Source organism: Protopterus annectens, chromosome 3.part0 (assembly GCF_019279795.1).
Source record: "Protopterus annectens isolate FY-2018-M chromosome 3.part0, PAN1.0, whole genome shotgun sequence".
NCBI classification, from domain to species: Eukaryota; Metazoa; Chordata; order Ceratodontiformes; family Protopteridae; genus Protopterus; species Protopterus annectens.
Window position 1 is genome coordinate 471518645 of NC_056731.1, and position 25875 is coordinate 471544519.

Genomic DNA, 25875 nt, shown 5'->3' on the forward strand with positions numbered 1-25875 from the left:
GATGAGACTAAACTAACAGTTACAAAAGGAGGTGATGAAATAAAAACAGTGATGTACAATCAATTTTCAGGAATCTCTGCAGGAACAGATAGTATTCCTGTTGAAGTTTGGAATTTTAAAAGTATTTTAAAATGAGGGGAAGCACCAACATTTTGGATGAAAGCTGGGGTGACTGCGTTGCCTAAAGATGGCAAAGACCCTTCACACCCAGCTTCATATAGACTCATTTCAATTTTAAACTACAATTATAAATGGTTTAAGTCTACACTACATAATAAAATGGCAAAGTATTGCCAAAATTGATAGATATGGATCAGTGTGGTTTTGTGGAGGGAAAGGCAAACATTTGACAATGTTAATAAAACAATGATGATCCAGTGACAAGCAGAATGCAAGATGATACCTCTGTTGTTGTTGGGTCTTAATGCAGGGAAAAGCATTTGTCACAGTAAGCTGGGATTTTTTGTGTAGGGCACTGGAAGCATTTGCATTCCCTGATAGAGTAACAAGGTTAATTAGAAGGATATATGAAGGATTGGAGGCAAGAATTAAGTGGGGGAGCTACTCTCAGATAAGCTGTGTTTCAACAGAGGGGCCAAGCAGGGGTGTCTTCTTTCCCCTTTTCTATTTGCTTTATATTTAGAGCTACTGGCAAGGAAAATAAGGCAGTCAGAAATACAAGGATATAATTGGCATGGTAATCAAGATCATTTCGTTATTTGCAGATATTATTTTGTAACTCATAAATCCAGAAAATGACATTTTATTTATTTAACATTTGTTTAACAGGAAAGTCTGACTGGGACAGAGCACATTTTCAGTGGAGGCCCAGGGAGAAATGCTCCAGATGCATGTCTTTGGAATGTGGAAGGAAACCGGAGCACCCAGAAGAAACACACGCGAATGCAGGGAGGACATGCAGACTCCGCACAGAAGGCACCCCAGCTGAAAATCGAATCGTAGGACCTCTTGCTATGAGGCAACAAAGCTAACTGCTGCACAACCCATATGATCAGTGTTTTGAAACATTTTGAGAAAGTTTTTTCCAGATAAAAAATTAATGAAGATATAACAAAGCCAATAAATTATGTACACACACAAACTGGATCAGCAATACCCATATTAACTTGGGCATGATTAGATGATGTATTTAGGATTATGAATTAAAAATGCTTCTGTTATGGCAGCTACGCATATGTGGGAAGAGACTAAACAAAAGATAATACAAAAACTGAGAAACTGGAAACTCGTATTTATGGTTATGGATAGCAAGATACAAGCAGTATAATGTTTTTAGTACCTTTAGTCATGTATACTGGTCAGGCATACTTTTATTAACCTGAGGAGAAGTTGTGGACAAAAATTAATAAAGAATTGAAGGAATTTAGCTGGTAGGGAAAGAGGGAATGAGTTAAGTGGGATAAGCTGATCCTTCCATTAGAACAAGGTGATTTAGGTTCACCTGATTTGAAAGGATATTTTACAGCTACACAGTTAAGGCTCCTATGCATAACACAAGCAGAAAGCTATACTTCAAAATTGAATGGGGTGATGATGAAGCAAGGGGGAAGTTCGATAAACAGGGAGAGACAGTGGTATTCTGGATGTAAATCCTTAAGGAGAATAACAACCATGCTCAATATTATATTCATAAAGTAACAGTATTCTAAGAACTAACGGAATATGGGAATGGAGAAAGTAGATTTTGCCAATAGGGATGACTATAAATAGGGGTACAGAAAATATGCAAGATGGGGCTGGAATTTACTGGAGAAACCTGGCAAAGGAACCAAGATATTGGGAGTAAATAACTCAAGCAATAAAGGTAATACAGTGAGATGAGGCCAAAAAGACAAGTGGATTGTAGGCTAGAGACTGCTTTCCTTATCAGGGCTTGATTTTAGAGTACAGGTAAACAGAATGGGATAAGGGAATTTTAATTGAAAGACCTGCTCTGGTAGAGTTTTTCTTTGAATTTAGAACAAAAGCAGCTGTTAAAAATGGATAATTACTAGGACATATAAAATACTGTATGATTAACTATAAGAATCAATCAGAAAAGGTTAGAAAATATTGGAAAAGAGACTGGAAAAGCAATTTGCAATAAAAAAATGGGAAGACGTGCATGGCTCCCAAGTATGTAACCAAGTCCAGAAGGTTTAAGGTCTTTGTCTGGAAGTGTTGGCATAGATATTTTATACCTCAAGCAGACTTCAAAGAATTTTTCCTCATGTAGATAGCAAATGTTGGACATGTGCTGGAGAAGAAAGAGGTAACTGGGAACATATCTTTTGGGAGTGCAATGAGTTGGCAGATTTTAAAAATTCCCTAAAGAGTACACAGTCTGAAATATTGGGTGAGCAAATTACTGTAATTCAGTGAATAGTTCTTGTGAGCTGGAATTCAGGATCTGAATTTCCTATATATAGTAAGGCCTTAACATGTTTAATACTGTTGGCTGCCAAAAAAGCAATTACTAGAAAATGTAAAACAGAGTCTACACTAACTGTATTCAAGGTATTGATTATTACTAAAGAAATAAAAGAACTGGAAGAGGGATCTTTAGAAAAGGGAAGAAGCAAATTATATAGAAGGAGAGCGAGTGAAGTTTAAAGGAAGGCAGAGATTCAGCAATTTTTTTCTAATGTTGGACTGATAACAGTAAAGTACAGTTTTGTACCTACCATAAATGTAGATGTCCGATAGACATGCAACTGCAGTCATAACATGTGGGTTGTCCTGCCTCAGGCAGCCCTCGGTCGGCCGGATTCCAAAGTCTGGGTCCGACGTCGGCTGATGTCGCATTTCTCTCCGACGTCAGAGCGGCTGGAGTACATAAGCATCAGCCGACGCCATTTTCTTCAGTGTTTCTTGCCCCAGATGCCAGGTGCCATCCAAGGAAGGCTGTAATCAAATTGGAAGACAAAAACAGGATTCCAAACAAATACATGAGCAATAAAACAAATACACCATAACAGATATCCCCAGCTAAGAGTAAGGGGGATAGGAGTGGACCCTAGGCATAGAGTGGTATGGAAGGAGGGAAAACCCGACTGCAGTTGCATGTCTATCGGACATCTACATTTATGGTACGTACAAAACTGTACTATGTCCTTCAAGAATGCAACTGCAGTCATAACATGTGGGTAGAATACCATAGCTTAGCTGGGGGAGGAGGTATGCTCTAGGAGAGAGATGGAGTGGCAATCAAACCCTGCAGGACTGCCGAAGCAAAGCCTGCTCTAGATCTGGAATATAGAGGGAGATTGTAGTGTTTGGAGAATGTATGCACGGAGCTCCATGTAGCAGCTTCTAGAATGTCCTTTGTAGGCACCCCTCTTAAAAATGCTGTAGAGGTGGCTGTAGCTCTGGTGGAATGTGGTCTGACATAGGCTGGAACAGTCTTCCCATGAAAGGAATAACAGAATCTGATGCAATGTCCAATCCATTTAGAAATAGTCTGTTTTGAAATTGCTTTTCCTTGGACTGCAGGGGCATAAGCTACAAAAAGCTGTTCAGACTTCCTACTGACCTTGGATCTGTCCAGGTAGTATCGAAGTTGTCTATGAATGTCCAAGGTATGCAAAAGTCTTTCCCCCTTATTCTCAGGATTGGGGAAGAAAGCAGGCAGATGAATGGCTTGATTTAGAGAAACCCTAGATACCACCTTTGGCATAAAAGTAGGGTTGGTCCTTAATGAAACCCTGTCTCTGTGGAAAATAATAAAGGGTGGTATTGCCATTAGGGCCTGTAGCTCCGAAACCCTTCTTGCTGAGGTAATTGCCAACAGGAAAGCTGTTTTCCATGAGAGAAATTGCAAGTCAACTGAAGCTGCTGGCTCAAAAGGAGGTAGAGTCAGTTTTTCTAAGACAAAATTGAGGTCCCAGGCTGGCACTGGGGCCTTTCTTGGTGGCTTAATGTTCTTGATTCCCCTGAGGAATTGTCTTAGTAAGGGATGAGAGAAAACAGGAGGATCAGTGTTGTATCTGGCTGAAATAGCAGATGCATGTATCTTTATTGAAGAATATGAGAGGCCGCTCTGCAACATATCTGCCAAATATTCCAAGATGAGTGGGATGTTCAGTAATGATGCATCATGTCCCTTGCTGGTATTCCAATTGCTGAATCTTTTCCACTTTGCTAAGTAAACCTTTCTGGTGGATGGTCTTCGAGCCTCTGTTAGTATCCGCTGAACTTCCTTGGAGAGAGATAAGCTGAAGTTATTTATCGGATCTCCCAGGCTGTTAGCTGCAGTGTCTGAAGGTTTGGATGCAGTGTTTCGAAATTGTGTTGAGTCAAAAGTAGAGGCCACTGAGGGAGGGCCCATGGTGCGACATATGCTCCGTAGTAGTGGGTACCAGTGTTGTCTTGGCCAATCCGGAGCTATTATGATTCCCTTGGGCTTCTCTGCTTTGATCTTCAGTAATACTGAGGTCATCAGTGGCAGAGGTGGGAATGCATAGATTGCTAGGGAGTTCCAGTTGAATGAAAGGGCATCTATTTTCCAAGCCTTTGGATGGTATGTCCTTGTGCAAAATTTTGGTAGAAGATGATTGAGGTGAGAGGCAAATAGGTCCACTTCTGGCTTGCCCCATGTCGAAGTGAGTTGTCTGAAAGCCTTCGGATGTAACCTCCACTCGTGTGGATCTGTGAAATTTCTGCTTAGGCTGTCCGCCAACACATTGTCTTTTCCTGGAACAAACTGGGATTGTAACTGGATGTTTAGACTCAGTGATTTCTCCCAAAGCTGCATTGTCAGTCTGCAAAGGGGGTAAGAGTGGGTGCCCCCCTGCTTGTTTATGTACCACATCACAGTGGTGTTGTCTGTCTGTATCATTAAATGGCCTTGCTGGAGTTGGTGTTGAAAAGCCTCGATAGCATGCATTACTGCCAGCATTTCCTTTTGGTTTATATGCAGATGTGTTTCCTTTGGAGACCATTGTCCTTGTATACACCTGCCTTCCATGTGTGCCCCCCATCCAAGGTCTGAGGCGTCTGTAGTCATGGTCTGTGTTATCTGTGGTTTTTTGAATGACATACCTGTGTTTTCCTGACTCACCGAGGCCCACCATAGGAATTCCTTTTGTAGGCATGGAATGAGTGGTATGATTGTCTCCAAGTTGTTGCTGTGTTGAGACCAAATGCTTTTTAGGTACCATTGAAGCTTTCTCATGTGTAGTTTTGCTAATGGAACCAGTAGAATGCAGGATGCCATGTAACCCAGGGCCTGTAGGAATCTCCTTGCAGTCATCTGGGTGAGTTTTGCTAAACCTTTGAAGTATTGAGTTAACTTCTCTTGCTTGTCTTCTGTCAGGTAAGCCATCTGAGAGGCTGTGTCTAGTTTGGCTCCTAAGAAGATTATTTGCTGGGATGGCTGCAGTCTTGACTTTTGGAAGTTGACTGTGTATCCCAGAGCTTGAAGTAATCGTATGACATAATCCAGGTTTTAGTCAACATCAATTTGTCGTCCGCTTGTATGAGGCAGTCGTCCAGGTGCAGGTAAATTTGTATACCCTGGAGCCTGCAATGAGCAATTACTGAAGCCAGGCATTTTGTAAATACTCTGGGCAGTAGATAAGCCAAATGGCAATGCTGAGAATTGATAATGCTCTGGCCCTGCAAGAAATCTGAGGTATCTTCTGCAGCTGTGTCTGATAGGGACATGCAGGTATGCCTCCTTGAGGTCCAGAGTAATCAGCCACGACTCCTTGCCCAGCATGGGAAGGAGTTGCTGTAGAGTCAGCATTTTGAACTTTGGTACTATGAGAAAGGTGTTTAATGCGGACAAGTCCAGTATTGGTCTCCATTGAGATTCTTTTCTTGGAACAAGGAACAGTCTTGAGTAAAACCCTGTTCTTGTTCTTGTTGTGGAACTCTTTCTATTGCTTTCATTCGAGTCAGCAGAGTGATTTGCTTGATAGCCTCTGCCCTTTGATGTTGTGGTAGATTTGGCATGCCTTGTTTTCTTGGTAAGGAATGAAAATGAAACCTGTACCCTCGGTCTATAATGTCCAAAATCCATTTGTCCTTTGTCAGTCTGTGCCAGTTTTCTGCAAACAGAGATAATTTCCCGCCAAAGGGAGCTTCTAGTTGTTCCCTGGTAGGCGGTAGTAGAGGAAAGTCATTGAGTTTGTGGTTGTTGGGCAGGTGAAACCCCTGCGCCACTTCTTTGGTTTCCTGGCAGCCATTGTCATCCCCTGTAAGGGCCTCTGTATTGGCCTCTTCCTCGGCCACGTCTGTTCTTACCCCTTTGAAACTTTTCTGGGTTAGGAAAGGACCAGTTTTTTGAAGGCCAATTCCTACTGAATCTGGGGGGTTGAACCTGGAGGAAATCTTTCACAGTCTGAACTGATTTTGCTTTTTCTTCGATGGTCTTTAACACATCCTTAGCATTTGCACCAAAAAGCTTGTTCTTTTCCAAAGGTGCATCCAGAAGTTTTGCTTTTACATGATCTGGTAGAGGTTGATCTTTTAACCAAGCATGTCTACGCATCACTGCCCCTGTCACATCTGCCCTACATGAAGCTTCCAGTGCATCATATCCACACTGCAGGAAGTGATTGCTTACTTGCTGAGTGTTATGTACAGCTTCCTGCAAAGTCTTCCTGTCTAAAGGATCAGGAGAAGCTAATGTTTTTTGTAAATCTTCTAAGAGATAATCCTGATATTGGAACATATGGAAAAGGCAATTTAAAGCTCTCATAGATAAGGTAGTGGATGTGTAAACCTTTTTACCCCATCTCTCTAATGACCTTGCTTCCCTGTTGGAGGGCAAAGGATTTTTTTGAGGTGGAGGCTGAAACTCCTTTAGGCCCCTGTGAAATAGTTTCCAAATCAGCAGTATGGGCCCTGAATAAATGGGAGTGAGTTTCTGGGACCCTGTAATACCTGTCTGGCTTGGCTGGAGCAGGAGGAAGAGAATCAGGGGTAGCACTAGAATCAGAATACAAATCATCCAGAACATCAAGTACAGGAGGAATAGCTAAGGGCCTGTGCTGAGGCTTCTTAAGGAAAGTCCTAAGGCGTTTCCTAGAATCAGAATATTCCTGACCCTGCCACTTGAAAAGTTCCCTCATGGTGTGCAGAACTTCCCCAAAAGAAATATCCTCAGGAGGGGAGGTATGGAATCTTCTGCATCCGAGTCCTCATAGGTCTGGAAGAGCTCTTCCTGGCTATCAGAGTGGACAGAGCCCTCAGAGTCTTCATCTGAAGGAGAAGGGTCAGAGGGTTCAACCCGGGGCCTTTTATCAGGAGGAGGCTGGGATGCTCTCTCAGGATGGGCCTGTGAACCTCTGATCATGGAAATTAAATCAGCAGCCATGGACATAATTTGTGTCTCCGGAGTCGGCTGAGGTAAGGATTTGGAAAAAATATGCTTTGTTTTGCTGGCTGCCTTAGCCCTAGTGTAGGCCTTAATAGACATGGCCATAGGAGGCCTGGCAGCTCCACGTGCAGGAGTGACCTTGTCTACAGCAATGGTCTCGGGCATTTCCTCGGTTTCGGTATCCGGAGGAAAGTCTATAACTGGCGTCGGAGTAATATCTGGAATCGGAGTCGTCGGTAATGCGGTGTCTTCGGTTCGGAGCGGTGGAGAGACCATCTCAGAGGGAACCGGAGCACTCGCGCTAGGTTTTGGCGTGGAGTCGGTAGTAGACGCGGGCCGAGGATGTCGGTCCCGGTCTTTTCGGTTTTTGGGAGTTTGCGATGTCGGAAGATCCGACGGCATGGTGTAAGCAAATTTATCGCCAAAAAAATCTTCAGCGAACTCCGCCCGGCGCCTGAGAGTGCGCTTGTTGAAGTGAGCACAGGCTACACAGGCAGACACGTCGTGGTCTGGGCCCAGGCAAGGGAGGCAGTAAGAGTGGAAATCCTTATGAGGTATTTGTTTACCACAAAAAAGACAATTGTTAACTTTTTCAGTAATTTCTGACATCGGCTGAGGCAAAAAAAGGTCCCCAACGGGGTACTTAGCTTTTTTGATGACTTCGGTATCGTAGAATACAGGAGCTGACCGACCGGCACTTGCGAACTGCTTCTGCTTCGGGCACCGCGCGGCAAGAAAGACTGGAGAAAATGGCGTCTGCTGATGCTTATGTACTCCAGCCGCTGTGACGTCGGAGAGAAATGCGACATCAGCCGACGTCGGACCCAGACTTTGGAATCCGGCCGACCAAGGGCTGCCTGAGGCAAGACAACCCACATGTTATGACTGCAGTTGCATTCTTGAAAGACATCAAAGAAAATATAAGTCATGTATACTGTATTTAACTGGAAAATGCTAAAATGGTTTGCTATTTTCTGTTAATGTCTTTGTCTATGTCTTAAGTGATTACTGAATAACAGAGTTAAAAAAAAAAGTAACAGCTAGCATTACGGGACTAGTGGTGCATTTGTACAAAAAGGAGGAGGAATATTTATTTTATACTAAATTTGTCCGATTTCAACACCGTTCCTGACTTAACCTCAGTTTTTTTCTATCCTCCAAATTTGTGGTGTTCTGAAAAAATGCATTGATGATTGCAGTCACTGACAGAAATTTGAGTTTTCAAACTTTATATTTCAGAAAATGCATGCCAGAGCAAGAACTATTCCTGCCAATTTAAGTATATAGGAAATCTGTCTCTGATTTTGGGCTTTGCCCCTCATTATTTTCTGGGTCTGTCCCAGATTCTTGCACTAAAAGGTTAAGAGGCATCTATTTGTTATCAAAGTTGCATGAAAGTGAATATGACTGATGGCTAGGGTTAGGGCAGTTTCTGGATGAATGTAACTTAGCATGTGGGCATTTGCTCAGTTCAGGCTTATGAATTTCTAATGTTGCAGAATTCAATGTAGAACTGCTGCAGTGAGATTCTGAAGACTGCATGAGGGAAGTGATCATTCGGTAACTGTATACACAGGCTTTACTCCTTTTCTGTCATACAGTGAACACATGATGCTCATGCCACTTGTAAGTTTTGCTGTTGGAAAGACACTGGCATTCCATTACTAGTTTAGGGGAAGTGTTCAGGGAAGCAATATTTTCATGCAATGGGGAGCAGCCTTTGAAAGAAAATCATTTAGCAGGAGTTTGTGATCCATTCATATCATGTCATATCAGACAGGAACTGCACTCATACACTGCTGCTGATGCCCTGTTAGAGAATGTGACCCACATCACTTCAATCACCCTTTTTTAATTTCTCTAAGTCTTTTGGGTTTCTAATACCATGACGGGAATGGCCCCCATTCCTAAGTCGAAGTGTGATTAAGGTTCATGAAATTAGTACTGTTTCAATCTTTGATGTCAGCAAAAGTGCTCTTTGTAGCACCCGCAATGTGCCCGGTAATGACTCCTTCTGCAATTCATATGGCTTTACATGTATTGGTAACGTATCTAAATATAATCGTATATTCTTTTTTTTTTTTTTTTTAATAAGACCCGTTGCTCCTAATACTACTGGAACTGCCTGGGTATCTTTCATCCACACTGCTCTTGCTTCTGCCTGCAAATCCTAATATTTTAGGACTTTGTCTCTCTCTGTATGCAAAACACTGTAGTTACTGGGTGTGGTGATTTTAATGATCAATGCTACTTTTGTCTTCTTTTCATGGACCACTATATCTAGTTTTCTAGCATCTATCTTTTGAACTGTTGGTAATGGGTGCTCTCATGTGATGTAAACCATCATTTTCTATGATACTTTGTGGCTCATGTTTCTAGTGTTTGTCAGCCACTTCAGTACCATAATGTTTGCACAATCCCCAGTGCAATAGTCTTGCCACATTATTATGCCTTTCAGTATACAGTCCTTCTGCCATTAGTATGTCACAACCAGCAATGAGGTGTGCAACTGTTTCCTATTCGGTTTTACAAAACCTACATTTTTCTGTTTCTCCACATGTTCAACAGATTTTGTAAACCAGCGCATACAAAGCCTACTGTCTTGGGCCACCAATATTAACCTTTGATCTCTTGACTTGAATTTGCCTCTCCTTAACCATTCCTGGGTTCATTCCTGATAACCATGAGGTTCTGCCAGAAGTTTTCTATACTTGCAACTATATTTATGCATTTTCCACAATTCTTGCCTTCTCATCTGGTCCTTCACCTTCTATTCTTTCTTTTGTTTTTGTCACATTCAGTTGCTGCCTTATTTTTATCTAATTCTGGTTAGATTTCCATTCCTGCTTGACACCAATATGCTTTTGCTAGATTAAGCAGAGAGATCATCTTAGCTTTATTCTCCTCATGTTTCAAAACTTTCACTATGTTTGGAGTCCCACGACTGCAAATCTATATAAGTAATCAATTTCAAGGAGGCCCATCCCTCCTTTGGAACAGGAAATATATAATCTTGGTATGCACTGATTTTTCTAAATCATTTGGTGAGCATGAATTATCCTTCTTGTTTTCCTATCTAATCTATCCAAAATGTTTTGGGGCCAGTCAGTCACTCCAAAACTGTAAGTTAGGACAAGAAGAGCAAATTAGTTTATAGCCTGGATTTTGTTCCTAGATGTCAACACTGTTTTCATGATTAATTTAAGTCTTCTAAAGTATTCCTTACTAAGTTTTATTCACATTTATTCATGTTTTAATATTGATCCTTCATCAATCCCCAAATATTTATACACTCCCTCTTCCTCAAGTTCTTTTATATCACATTTTTGTCCCAAACTGACGTTTTCCTGGTGCTGCAGTTTTCCTGATTTAAAGGTTGCTTTTGCACATTTAATCACGACCAAATGACATTCTTATATCACCTGAAAGTTTGAAAACTTGCAGTTGTACTTCCAGTTCCTCATCTGATGAGCTACACAGTTTTAAATCATTGAAAAAGAGAAGATGAGAAGTCTTTACACTTTTTTGTTTTCTAGGAGCCAAATTAAAGCCATGGCCTAAGTTGTCAAGTAGACAGTGTAATGAGTTAAGGGCAAGGCAGAATAGTAGCGGTGACAGAGAGTCTCCCTGGAATATCCCCCTTTGAATTTTTATCCCTGGGATAATAATTTGTCCTTTATCATGGCTTAATTGCAAAGTGGTCTGCCACTGTTTCATGGTCACTGTAATGTAGTCAATCAGTGTAGGGTGTATCTTATACATTTTAAAGCACTCTTTTATCCATGAATGTGGGATACTATCAAATGCTTTTTTGTAGTCAAGCCATGCCATACTTAGATCCTTCCCTTTTTACAGTTCTCCACTATGACTTTAACAACAAATGATCCTTTGCTCCATAGGATTTTCTTTTATTGCCCTTTTGTTCTACTGTCATAATGAGTTTTCTTCTAAAGGACTATAAACTCTGTCGGCATCAACTTCCATGTACAGTTTATATGTTGTCGGAAGTCAGGTTTATTGGTCTATAATTTTTAGGGTAGCATGCAGGTTCACTCTTAAGTAGGAACATTATTTTTCCTGTTATTAGCCAGGTTGGTGTCTGTTCAGGGTGAGCATATAGATAGTTCTTACTCATGGCTAAATCTTCATGCAAAGATGTTAATACTTTTAATCAAAAGTCAGGTACTGCAGCTGGGCCTGGGGTTTTCCATTTAGTAGTTTTTCTTAACTTTATTTCAATCTCTCTGGCTGCTACTTCATCCCAGTTCATATCCTGTACCTTTAAACTTTTTATTCTTTCTTTTACTTCTATCCATTTAGCATCTATGTTATGTTCCACAGGAGCTTCATAGATACTTCTCCAAAATGTATCTATTTCTTCTTTTTTGGTGGTCTTTCAATTCCTTTTACCTCGTTTCCCAATTCTCTATAAAACCTTTTGGGATCATCAATAAATTGCTTATTTTGTACTTTTCCTTTATATTTATCTAAGTATCTTCTATGTTTTTCTGCCTGTGCTGAGATGTTTAGTTTATTTGCAATAGTGAATGATGGATCCTGGTCTGTTCTAATACTGTGCATTGCTTTAATCATGTCTATCTTTCTTAGTATTTTTGGTGATCTCTTCCTTCTTCTATATTCTTCAAACAGTGACACTTCTTGTTTTAACTGCTTTATAGTTTTCTCTACTCGATACTTCCATAATGGTATTCGATTTCTCCCCTTCCTTTCTCTCAGTACCCTGTGTTCTTGTGGTAGAACTTTATCAGTTAATTTAGCTGCACAGTAATATATCCTGTTTACCTCTGTTATATCACATGGATCTTATCTCTATGGACAGTCCTAATTACTGTGTTCATTTGTTTTATCAAACTTCTAACTTTTTGGGTTTTATTGACCTTCTGCAGTCTATTTCTTTCATTGATCTTAATATGTCTACTAAATCAAGCAACTCTTCTCTTAGTTCATGTTCTTCTAAAGTGAGGGCACATTTTTGCTTTCCTTTTCCTGCGGGTATTCAATAGAAAGTTCTAAAACAATATTCCTGTGGCACATTGTCTTCAGATTTATCTTGTGCCATCTGTTGCTTTGTCATATGGTACTCACTAGCCTATCACTCCTCAACATTGACTGCATCAGAATTTCCACAGTTTCCTGTTCTTTCCTTTGTTGTCTACCTTCAAGTGAATGTTTATACTGGTTTCCTGTGGAAGGCTCCAAAATATCTTCATATGGCACCTAACCAATTGCTTCCCGTTCCACTGGTTCACCCTTAATTTGGATATCCACTGCTCTATCCTGTTGTGGTGCTTTCTGAATTAGATTTTCTACACCGGATCCTTCACTTTGCAGGTACTCCATAACCTCAGTCTCTATTTCTTTAATTTCTCCATTACTAATACCCCTTACTACTTTTCCTCTTTGTCTTCTTATTTTTGTATTGTAACGTTTTCCATGTCCAGATTCCTTTCCCTGTATTTCTCTTCAAATACTGTTGGTGCTGCTCTTTTTGTATTGGTTAGTTTTGCTTTCTCCTTTGTTAAAGGGTTAAATGTGTTTTGGGAGAAATGTTAATTTGTTGGGATTGGCTGAAGCAGTGTATAAAAAATGTTAACACATGTTAAAATTGTTCTAAAGAAGCCTGGGGGTGTTTCTGGTGAAAGCTCTAAACCTATTGATTTTAATTGAGTTGGTGAGACAACTGAATACATTTTTTGTGCTTTTTCTGCTGGTGTCCTTCATATTGTGGTTGCTTGTCTTCTTCTGCTAGTACTGTACTACAAGTACAGTAGTACTGCTAGTACTACTGTAGTACTAACAGTGTAGTAGTACTGTAGATAGTAGATGTAGTACATAGTGCTGGAAGATGGCGGCACCATGATGGCAGTGACCTCTCCGGCTCCTGTTGTCCATTTGCATGTTTGATGTTGTACTTACCTGTATTGTCAAGATGTGGTGTTGTTTGCCTGGTTGGGTGTGTGTCCGGTGTGAGCGATTGTGGTTGTGATGACCGTGGCGTCCCAATTTTTTTGTTGTGCTGATCTTGGAGCTTGGACCTGGAAAGCTGGGCCTTCAGTGCGAGTCGGCACGGTGGTTGCAGAGGCGGAAGAGGAGTTTGCCGTTGCGAAATTCGAATGTTAGGTTGGAGGAATCCAGAATGGATGTGTGATGGAGTGTGGACAGTTTTTGGAGCTGTGCCGGTGAACTGAGGATGAGGAGGACAAGATCGTGGTGTGGTCATGACTATGGGGCCTGAGGTTGGCTGCAGAGGCACATCTGTGGATCGGTATGGAGAGCTGGTTTCTGATATCGACATTGTGGTTCCTCGGGGAACAGGAGAAAGTTTTTGTGAATGAGTTGATGGGGGAGATGTAGCAGCTGATATTTCTGTGCCTGCGGTTGGACTGGGATGGGAATGTGGTTGGTGCTGCAGTTTGATTGTTGTGGTTGAGACCTTTGGCAGGGTCGGTCGACTTGTTCTGTTGTTTTATGTTTTTTGTTTGTTTATAGAGTTTCTTTTGTGTTATATGTGTGGCTGTTGCTGATAAATGTTGAGCCTGGAGGAATGTATTTTCATTCGGCTGCGCACTTGTGGTGCATGTGGTTGAATGACAAAGTTATTCTTGATTGATTCTGGTATTGTTGGCAAAGTTTTGGAAGGGGAGCCATGTTTGAGAGAGCCGAAGTTAACAATTCTTTGGAGGGTACACGCCGAGAACCAGGATCGTACAATGACGATGTTCCCGTCACTCCAAGTGAGTTCAACAAAACATGGGACATGTTAACACAAATTGCAGCTAATCAGTCGGCTTTGGGAGCCTACATTCATCGGGGTTGCTGGGCAACCAACAATAGTTTTTCCAGTCGGTGAATAGCCAATCAGCGGTCACGAACGGGAGGAACTCCTTGGAGGGACAAGAAAGGAATTACAGTGACAATGGTGGAGGTATGGAATACGGGGTCCATGAATTCTTTAAACAATATCAATGCAGTAAATAATAGGGACAGCAGCCTGGACAATACAAATTTCAATTTTGAAATATGGACTGGTAAGAAATTTGATTTTATTGAAATAGCTGCAGATAATAATGAGACATTTGCAGACATATTAAAAAAATTCAAGAACAATTTTTGTTTCGGAACATTCAAATTGAAATAGATTTTTTTTAAAGGAATGGATAGCTACTAAAAGGGTTTCTTCAGGTCTCCGGTTTACAAAATACCCCAATAATGTGGAACTGAATAGTTTGTTGCACAAGGAACTTTGTGAACTCTTAACAATTTCGGCATAGAAATGCTTAAATTGATGGTACTAAATTATGAAAGGAAAAGGGACACTATGCTGAAAGAAGTGAATGTATTACATAATAGAACTGTTGTACATTTACTGTTCGAAGTTGAAAATTTGAACTATACTAGAATTTTTAAAGATGCAAATATGTACTGTAACAATATAGTAAACAAAAAATGAAAATGCAGAGAGAGACTTGGTAGAATATAGGGAAGGCAGGGCATATCCACTTCCCAAATATATACAAAAAAAGAATATGGATGATTCAGGTACAAATATTATGAACAATAATTTATCTGGTGAAACTCATGAAGCCCCAGCTTCCCGTTTAAAACCCCATACCTTGAGGAGAAGCGAGAGAATAGCACAGAGACAACAAGTAGACAACAATCAGGGATAGTTTACACAGAAAGGGAGGGGAAGAGGTTGAGGAAGGGGAAGACATGTACAACAAACTTCCAGAGGGAGACTTATTGGAATTAACAAGTTTGAGAATCGATGAAGGAAGCAATATTATAATTACACATGGAGGTATTTGCAACAAATTGGGTAGTTTTAATATATACAATTACACAGATTTAGAAATTAATCAGAAACATTTCCAACTAGTCACTAAAGGCTTTCAATTTGTACCGGTGAGACCACAGAGTTTGGTCAGTACTTTAATTGATGTTAAATTGTTCATCAGGAAATTGAATTTGAATATGTTTTTAAAGGGGAAAGGCCTAATTTTCAGGGAGCTAATGAGGAAAAGTACATTTAACCCACCCCTTAATTCACTTTTGAAAATTTTTGATGAGTTAGTTGAGAGAGATATAAGGAAAATGAACTTTAGAGAAGGTTTGGTGAATAACCTGACAGACGAAAGAGACATAATTCAAACATTAAGAGAGAAAAAAATTTATGAAACCAGACAAAGGTGGGGGGAGTGGTTTTGATGGACCTTATTGACTATGAAACACACATTATTGAAATCTTAAATGTGAGAGAAAAATACACTCATGGCCAGGAATGAGATAGGAATGGCATTTTCTAAGATTGATTACTATATTTGAGATAATTTGTTACAAGTAACTATTGATGAAAAGTTGTTTGGCTTTTTAACAGTATCTAGACCACACATCCCCCTTTTGTTTGGAATATCAAAGATACATAAAGGGATAGAAAATGTATTTAGGACCATAGTAGCAGGGCTTGGTTCTAAAACAGAACCACTGGCAGTTTATATTGACCACCATTTAAAGAAATTTGTGAATTCACTCACACATATTTCTAAAGATTCTTGGTATTTCCTTGGTTCTACTACACAGAATACAGTCCAAGAAAATACATTTTTAGAAACTATAGATGTTACAGAATTGTTTCCCACTATACTGCATGACAAGGGTATAGACTGGTTCCAAGAAGTATTGTTAGAAGTTGATTATCTAAATAGGGACCAAAAAATGTGTTGGTTGAATTCATGGAAACTGTATTAAAAACAATTTTATGTTTTTTTAATGGTGAGTTTTACAAACAAGGAGTGGCAATGGGGGCTTCGTGTGCCCTCATTTATGCAAATCTCATTATGTACTATTGGGAGAAAAAATGTATTATAGATACTGAATGGAACACGTTTCACTGTATACTAGATTTTTGGACGGTGTGTGTGTGTTCTGGAAAGGTTCTGAAGAAAACTTGAATTATTGACTTACATAAATAGTACGTCAGATTTTTTTTAAAATTCACTTACACTTATTCCAAAGAGAACATCAATTACTTGGATGTAATAATATTGAAGGATACAGAAACGGGTAGTTTTAAGTTTAAAATATTCAGAAAAAGTACCTTTTCCAATTCATATCTACATTTTGACAGTGGACACCCACACTCACAGAAAAAGGGAATTGTGAAAGGACAGCTAACAACTTCCAGAATGTGCAGTGAAATAAACTCTTTCAATAAGGAGATAGAATGTAACAAAGGGCTTTTTTTTACAACGGAATTATCCGTTAAATTTAGTTAATAATTTGATTGAAGAAGTAAGAAAAGAGTGGGATCACAAATATAGACATTTAGTGGGTTTAGGGACACATGCTGTGACAGAAAATAAAGGAGACAGCAATAAAGGATATAATTTAGCCTTAGTACATACTTATTCTCCAGTTTTTTTTACAGCTAGAGAACATTATTAAAAATACTGGGGATTGGTAAAATTGGATACAGAAATTAACAAATTTATTCCTGAATACCTACAGTTTATTAAGAAAAGGGACAGGAATTTAAAAGAAATGCTGGAAAGAGTGGAAGTAAATAAACTAGGACTTACAAGAAAAGAGTGAGGCACATTCAGATGAGATGTGGGTTCTACGGTCAATGTAAATATATGGCAGGGAAAGGAAAGTACAGTTGTGTACACTTACCAAAAATTTAGATGTTCGAGTTTATTCACTGTCGCAGTCCTAACATGAGTTATCTGGCTCCCGGTAGCCCTCAGTTGGCCCAAATACCAGAGTCCTTGGTATATGACGTCGGCTGCCGTTGGTTGTAAACTGATGTCAGAACGTCAGGTATAAAGTGAGGCGGCCGACACCATTTCCTCAGTTTTTCTTCCCTTAACTGTCAGGAGCCCCCAAAAGAAGGCCAAACCAGGAAGGAAACACCCTGGAAAAAAAGCCATCCAAAAAATAACATAAGTAGTCTGTGCCTTAGGAAAAAAGGGGGAATGGAGGGTGGGAAACCAGGACTGCAACAGTGAATACACTGGAACATCTACATTTATGGCAAGTGTACACAACTGTACTATGTTCTTCGTGTTTCACTGTTGCAGTCGTAACATATGGGTTAATTCCCAAAGCCCATGAAGAGAACAAAAGGGTGGAGCTAGAATCACAGATTAAGGATTGGTAAGGAGGCCTTGCAAAATTGCAGAGGCAAAACCAGCCCTAGACTTAGAAAACAAAGATAGGTTGTAATGCTTTGTGAAAGTATGGACAGAAGGGCCAAGTGGCTGCTTCTAGAATGTCCTTAGTAGGCACATCTCTTAAAAAAGCTGCAGAGGTAGAGGCTGCTCTAGTAGAATGGGTCCTAATACTCTGGGGGGGGGGACCTTGCCATGCTGCAGGTACCAAAAATGAATACAATGAGCAATCCATTTGGAGATGGTTTGTTTGGAAATAGCAATACCCTGAGCCACAGGAGCAAAACTAACAAACAACTGCTGAGACTTCCGAAAGGGTTTAGTCCTATTTAAGTAAAATCTCAACTGTCTGTGCACATCAAGAGAGTGCAGAATCTGTTCCCCTTTAATCTGGGGGTTACTGAAGAATGTAGCAGATGAATAGACTGGTTAAGTGTCAGACTGGAAACACCTTAGGCATAAAGGAGGGATTAGTTCTCAGAGAAACCCGGTCTGTATGAAAAATAATGAAAGGTTCCACTGCCATTAAGGCTTGCAGCTCTGAAACCCTTCTGGCGGAAGTAATAGCCAAAAGAAAGGCAGTCTTCCATGAAAGGAACTTTAAGTCTGCAGGCGCAGCAGGTTCAAAGGGAGGAAGAGTAAGCTTATCCAGGACAAAATTAAGATCCCAAGTAGGAGTGGGAGCTCTTCTGGGAGGTCTAAGATTGCCAGCTCCCCTCAGGAACTGTTTCATCAAGGGGTGAGAAAAAATAGGTTGCTCAAAAGAACAATGAGCAGAAATTGCTGAAGCACGAATCTTAATTGGAGAAAAAGAAAGTCCACCATTAAGCAAACCTGCTAAATAATCAACAATGAGGGAAAGAGAAGGTTGGGAAGACTCTTCTCCTTTAGCCTGCATCCAAGAGCAAAATCTCTTCCATTTATCTGCATAGGATTTCCTGGTGCTAGGCCTCCTGGCCTCATGAAGAACTTCAACTACCTGCTGGGAAAGATTTAAAGTATTAGCCAGGCAGTTAAATGCAGAGTTTGAAGATGAGAATGAAGAAAAACTTTCCCCCTTCCTGAACCAACATATCTGGTACTAGGGGAAGATGCCAAGGCTGAGCTTGGGAAAGGCTGCGAAGAAGGGGATACCAATGCTGCCTGGGCCAATCTGGTGCTATAAGAATAGCCTTTGGTTTTTCATCCCTTATCTTTAGCAGCACTCTGGGAAGAAGAGGCAAAGGGGGGAAGGCATAAATTGAGAGTCGTGTTCAAGGGAAGGACAAAGTGCCCACTCTCCATGCTTTGTTGTGAAACTCCCTGGTGCAGAAGGTTGCAAGGAGATGATTGGTGTGTGAGGAGAAAAGATACACCTAAGGAGTGCCCCAGTGCTGAGTGATGCAATGGAAAATGATCTTATTCAGTTGCCACTCGTGAGGATCCAGAACCTGTCTGCTCAATTGATCGGCCAAGGAGTTTAGCCTCCCTGGAAGATACTGAGCTATGAGATGTAGGTCCATGGAAGCTTCTAAGGACCATAGTTTCATGCTGTGTTTGCACAAAGGGTAAGAGTGAGTCTCCCCTGCTTGTTGATGTACTACGACTGTGGTGTTGTCTGTCCTGATCAGAAGAGTCCCAGGGTAGAGTAGGTCCTTGAAAGCCAGCAAGGCCTGCTGCACTGCCATCAATTATTTTAAGTTTATGTGCAGATGAATCTGTTGAGTGCTCCAAGTCCCTTGTATGCCCCTGCCTTCCAGATGTGCCCCCCATGCATAATCTGAGGCGTCTGTGGTGAGAGTCTGGCTGGCAGGTAGTGGGCGGAAAGGCAGACCCTTTTTCTGAGAACCGGCTATTGCCCACTAGAGAAACTCCAGTTGTAGACAGGGAATAAGGGGAAGAATCAAGTCTAAGTCTTGTGTGAGTTGACACCAAAGGTTCTTGAGGTACCACTGAAGTTTTCTCATACGCAGCCTTGCATATGGGATCATCAGGATACATGAAGCCATAACCCCAGTGCTTACAGGAATTGCCTTGCACAGAGCTGGGCCATGCTTGCCAAGTTCTTGAAATAAGTCGACAGATCTTGTCGCTTGTCTTGAGGGAGGAAAACCATCTGGGTGGCTGTATTCAGACTGACTCCTAGGAAAACAATCTCCCTTGTCGGAACCAACTTTGACTTCTTCTCGTTGAGTGTAACCCAAAGAAGTAAGAATGTTCTTCACGAAGTCCAAATCCTTTTTTAACTGTTCTGAGGAGTTTGCTTGAATGAGACAGTCGCCCAGGTAAGGACAAATATGAATGTTCCTCTGCCTGCAAAAAGCAATGGCTGGTGCCAGGCACTTTGTGAAAACTCTGGGAGCAGTAGATAAACCAAAGGGCAGCACAGAGAATTGGAAGTGTTGCTCCCCAGCCCTGAAACGAAGAAAAGTACAGTTTTGTACCTACCATAAATGTAGATGTCCGATAGGTATGCATTTGCAGTCATAACAAATGGGTTGTCCTGCCTCAGGCAGCCCTTCGGTCGGCCGGATTCCAAAGTCTGGGTCTGGCCTCTGTTGATGTCGCACTTTCCCCGACGTCAGAGCGTCTGGGGTATAAAAGCATCAGCCGACGCCATTTTCCTCAGTTTTTCTTGCCCCAGATGCCAGGTGCCCTCTAGGAAGGCTAAATTTGGATAAATGCAAAAAAGTTCCAAACATTTGCAAAATTATAAAAATATATACATGTATATACAAACAAATACACCATAATAGATTCCCCCAGCTAGCTAAAAGAGGGGTAAGTATCCTAGGAATACCACAGAGGGGTAGGAGGGAGGCTAACCCTGACTGCAGATGCATACCTATCGGACATCTACATTTATGGTAGGTACAAAAAGTACAGTTTTGTACCTACCATAAATGTAGATGTCCGATAGGTATGCATCTGCAGTCATAACATATGGGTTGTCCTGCCTCAGGCAGCCCTTCGGTCGGCCGGATTCCAAAGTCTGGGTCTGGCCTCGGCTGATGTCGCACTTCACCCGACATCATAGCTCCTGGGGTATAAAGGCATCAGCCGACACCATTTTCCTCAGTGTTTCTTGCCCCAGATGCCAGGTGCCCTCTAGGAAGGCTAAATTTGTATAAAAGTAGAAAATTCCAAACAGCAGAAATCAAAAAGTATATATATATACATATATACATACAAACAAATACACCATAATAGATTCCCCCAGCTAGCTAAGAGAGGGGTAAGTACCCTAGGAATACCACAGAGGGGAAGGAGGGTGGGTAATCCTGACTGCAGATGCATACCTATCGGACATCTACATTTATGGTAGGTACAAAACTGTACTATGTCCTTCAAGGATGCATCTGCAGTCATAACATATGGGTAGAATACCATAGCCAAACTGGGGAGGGGCACTAAGATAATGATGGTGTAGTTAAGATCCCTTGTAAAACTGCAGTTGCAAAACCTGCTCGGGATCTGGAGTATAAAGGAAGATTGTAATGCTTGGCAAATGTATGCACGGAGCTCCAAGTAGCAGCTTCTAAAATGTCCTTGGTAGCCACTCGTAGGAAAGCTGTAGTGGTGGCTGTAGCTCTTGTGGAGTGAGGCCTGATATTTTCAGGAGTTGTCTTCCCATGAAATGAGTAGCAGAATCGAATGCAATTTCCTATCCATTTTGAGATTGTCTGTTTTGAAATTGCTTTTCCTTGCACTCCTGTTGCATATGCTACCAGAAGCTGGTCAGTTTTTCTGCTGGTCTTAGTTCTGTCCAGATAGTAGCGCAGTTGTCTGTGTACATCCAAGGTGTGTAGTAGTTTTTCCCCCCTGTTCTGTGGGTTAAGGAAGAATGTAGGTAAATGAATAGCTTGGTTCAAGGATACCCTGGATACCACCTTTGGCATCAAAGTAGGATTGGTTCTCAGAGTCACGCTATCCTGGTGAAAGATAAGGAAAGGCTGCACTGCCATTAATCCCTGTAACTCGGATACCCTTCTTGCTGAAGTGATTGCTAGCAGGAAGGCAGTTTTCCAAGATAAGAACTGTAAATCTGCTGTTGCTGCTGGTTCAAAAGGGGGAAGTGTTAATTTTTCTAGCACAAAATTGAGATCCCATGCAGGCAGAGGTGGTTTCCTTGGAGGTTTTACATTTTTGATCCCTCTCAAAAATTGTCTGAGGAGAGGATGAGAGAAGACAGGAGGATCCATGTTGTACTCTGCTGAAATTGCTGATGCATGAATCTTAATGGAAGAATAGGACAGGCCATTGTGGACCAGTTCTGCTAAGTATTCTAGGATGTGTGCTAGGTTTGCCAGTGTGACATTTGTTCCCTTTGCTGCACTCCAAATGAGGAATCTCTTCCATTTGGCTGAATATGTTTTCCTTGTGGAGGGTCTGCGAGCCTCCAGGATAATGTCCTTGACCCTCTGAGATAAAACAGGTTGGTTTTGTTTTATGCAATTTTCCAAGCAGTTAGCTGCAGCGTTTTTAAGTTTGGATGCAGGGTCTTGTAGTTGTTCTGCGTTAGAAGTAAAGGCCATAGAGGTAGAGGCCATAAGTTCATCCGAGACATGCTTCTCAGTAGCGGGTACCAATGCTGCCTTGGCCAGTCTGGAGCTATCAGAATTACCTTTGGCTGTTCTTCTCTGATCTTCAGTAGAACTTTGTACATCAATGGGAGAGGTGGAAAGGCATAAACTGTCAGGGCCTTCCAGCTGAAAGAAAGGGAGTCCACCCTCCAGGCTTGTGGGTGGTATACTCTTGAGCAGAATTTCTTCAGTTGGTGGTTGAGTGGGGAGGCGAACAGGTCTATCTCTGGCATTCCCCATTTCTTTGTTATGGTTTTGAAGATGTCTGGATGCAGCATACATTCGTGAGCATCCGTAGTAGTTCTGCTTAAGATGTCTGCTAGTGAATTCTCTTTTCCTGGTACGAAACTGGCCTGCAGTTGAATGTTGAGATTCAGGCCTAAGTTCCACAGGTCCATTGCCATCCGGCATAGAGGGTATGAATGTGTGCCTCCCTGTTTGTTGATGTACCACATGACTGTGGTATTGTCCGTCCTTATCAGCAGGTGCCCTTGCTGGAGGAGTGATTTGAATGCCTCGATTGCATGCTTCACTGCCAGCATCTCCTTTAGATTTATGTGTAGATTCAGCTGGTCTTGGGACCATAGGCCTTGGATACACTTGTCGTCCATGTGTGCCCCCCAGCCTAGGTCTGAGGCGTCCGTGGTGATGGTCTGCCTTGGATGTGGTTTGTGGAAAGGCAATCCTCTGTTGGTCTGGCAGGCCTGAGCCCACCACAGGAATTCTTTTTTCAGGCATGGAATGATTGGTATCAGGGTTTCTAGACTGTGTCTGTGTTGAGACCATACATTCCTTAGGTACCATTGTAATTTTCTCATATGCAGCCTGGCATGTGGGATCAAGATTATGCAGGATGCCATGTAACCCAGGGCCTGCAGGACTTTCCTTGCAGTAAGCTGAGTTTGTCTTGTTAATGCCATGAAGTAGACTGGTAGTTGCTTTTGTTTTTCTTCTGTGAGAAAAGCCATCTGAGTTCATGTGTCCAGTTCTGCACCCAAAAATGTTATCCTTTGGGATGGCACTAGTCTTGACTTTTGTATGTTGACTGTGTATCCCAAGGCTTGCAGCAGTTGTATGACATAGGCCAAATCCTTTATTATTTTTGTCTTGTTGTCCGCTTGTATTAGGCAGTCATCCAGGTATGGGTAGATTTGAATTCCCTGAAGCCTGCAATGTGCAATTACTGATGCCAGGCATTTCGTGAATACTCTGGGCGCAGTAGATAAGCCAAAGGGCAATGCTGAGAATTGATAATGCTCTGATCCTGCAAGAAATCTGAGGTGTCTTCTGCAATCTGGTCGTATAGGGACGTGCAGGTATGCCTCCTTGAGATCTAGAGTCACCAGCCAAGACTCCTTGCCCAGCATGGGAAGAAGTTGCTGTAGGGTCAGCATCTTGAATTTTGGAACAATCAGATATGTGTTCAGAGCGGACAAGTCGAGAATAGGCCTCCATTGATTTTCTTTTCTTGGTACAAGGAATAGTCTGGAGTAAAATCCTTGGCCTTGTTCCATAGATGGTACTTTTTCTATTGCTCTCATCTTTAGTAAGTTGATGATTTGTTTTAGAGCCTCTGATTTCTGGCTTGGTGAAAGGTTTGGCATTCCTCTCTTTTTTGGTAAAGTGTGGAAGTGAAACCTGTAGCCTTTGTCTATTGTTTGCAAAGTCCATTTGTCTCCTGTAATGCAATGCCAGTTTTTTGAAAATAAAGCTAGCTTTCCGCCCAAGGGTGCTTCCAGTTGTTCTCTGGTAGGCGGAATCAGAGCCAAGTCATTGTGTCTGTCCTGTGGAAGTGGATGCAGTCGCAGCTGTGGTGGCACTTCTCTGGTTGGCAGGTTGCCACTGACGACCCCTGTAGGTACCCCTAGATTGACCTCTGCCTCTTGGGCGTCTATTTCTGCCTCTCTGTGCTCTGGAGGTGTCTGGAAAGGACCAATTCTTTGAAGGCCAATTTCTGCTGAACCTCGGAGGTTGGACCTGCAGAAAATCCTTGACTGTTTGGACAGATTTTGCTTTTTCTTCCACTTTCTTTAGAACCTCCTGTGCAGGGGAGCCAAATAAACTTTGTTTCTCCATAGGAGCATCTAGGAGTTTAGACTTAACATGGTCTGGCAAGGATTGCTCTTTTAGCCAGGCATGCCTTCGAATCACTGCTCCAGTCATAGCTGATCTAAATGAAGCCTCCAGTGCATCATAGCCACATTTTAAGAAATGATTACTGACCTGCTGAGAGTTGTGTACCAAATCCTGAAGGGACATACGGTCTAAAGGTTCAGGAGAGGAAAGCTTTTTATTCAGCTGATCTAACAAAAATTCATGGTACTGTATCATGTGAAATTGACAGTTTAAAGCCCTGGCAGAAAGAGTAGCAGATGTATAAACCTTTTTACCCCATCTCTCTAATGCTCTTGATTCTCTTTCAGAGGGTAGGGGTTTTTGGCAGAGGCAGCTGCAACACCTTTAGGGCCCTGAGAAATGGTTTCTGGGTCTGCAGCATGGGCCTTATACAAGTGGAAGTGAGTATCCGGGACCCTGTAATATCTGTCAGGTTTGGCAGGGGCCGGGGGAAGAGAATCAGGGGCAGAACTGGCATCATTGTATGCATCATCAACAACTGATAGAACAGGTGGTATGGCTAAAGGCCTATGCTGTGGTAAGTGTAAAAAAGTCCTTAGCCTTTTCCTAGAATCAGAAAAATCCTGACCCTGCCATTGGAAGTGTTCCTTCATTGAGTGTAGAGTATCCCCAAATGAAAATTCTTCTGGAGGGGAGGCAGAAGGAATGGAGTCTTCTGCATCAGAATCCTCATAAGGTGAGTATGGTCCTTCTTGATGGTCTGATAAATCTGAACCATCCGAGGAATAATCAGAGGAGAGAGGTTCAGGGGGTTCAGTCCTAAGCCTCTTTTCAGGAGGGGGTTGTGAGGCCCTGTCTGGGTGAGGTTGGGATCCCCTGATCAGAGAAATAAGGTCCTCAGCGAGGCTGAGAATCTGAGAACTTGAGGTAGGTCTGTGAGAGGGAGCTTTTGTAAGTAAGGCCTTGGAAAGTTTAGCTGCTTTAGCCCTGGAGAAGGCCTTGATAGACATAGAAGCAGGGGGTCTAGCTGCCCCACGTGCAGGAGTAGAGATGTCCAACGGAATGGTGTCGGACAAATCTTGTGTGCCTGCTTCTTCAGTAGGAATTTCTGTAGCCGACTCAGCCGGGGCCTGTGTGGCCTCGGTTGTCGGAGGCATGCTTTCGGCCGAAGGGAGAACCGAGGTCTCGGTTTCAGCCGAAACCGAGACACTCGCGGTAGGCCTAACCGTGGTTTCAGCCGAAACCGCGGGCCGCGAGTGTCGGTCCTTTTCCTTGCGTTTTTTAGCTAAATGTGTAGTCGGAGTCTCCGACGGCATTTTATATGCAAAAGCGGAGCCAAAAAACTCTTCAGCAAACTCCGACCGACGTCTAAGTGTCCATCGGTTGAAGGAAGCACAGGCTAAACAAGCTGATACGTCGTGGTCTGGGCCTAAGCAAGGAAGGCAGTAAGAGTGGAAATCCTTATGAGGTATTTGTTTCCCACAAGTTAAACAATTATTTACTTTGTCTGACATCGGCTGAGGCAAGAAAAAGTCCCCAACGGGGTACTTAGCTTTTTTAGAAGTCTTCGGTAGCTGAAATCTCTGGATCTGACCGACCGGCACTTGCGAACAGCTTCTGCTTCGGGCACCGCGCGGCAAGAAAGACTGAGGAAAATGGCGTCGGCTGATGCCTTTATACCCCAGGAGCTATGACATCGGGTGAAGTGCGACATCAGCCGAGG

The 25875-nt window shown here is 42.1% G+C and overlaps 1 protein-coding gene across 1 annotated transcript in view; it reads right to left on the reverse strand.

Annotated features, from left to right (window-relative positions):
• Positions 1-25875, reverse strand: part of MLH1 (mutL homolog 1) — a 2895606-nt gene that overhangs the window by 1796585 nt on the left and 1073146 nt on the right. The window lies entirely within an intron of this gene.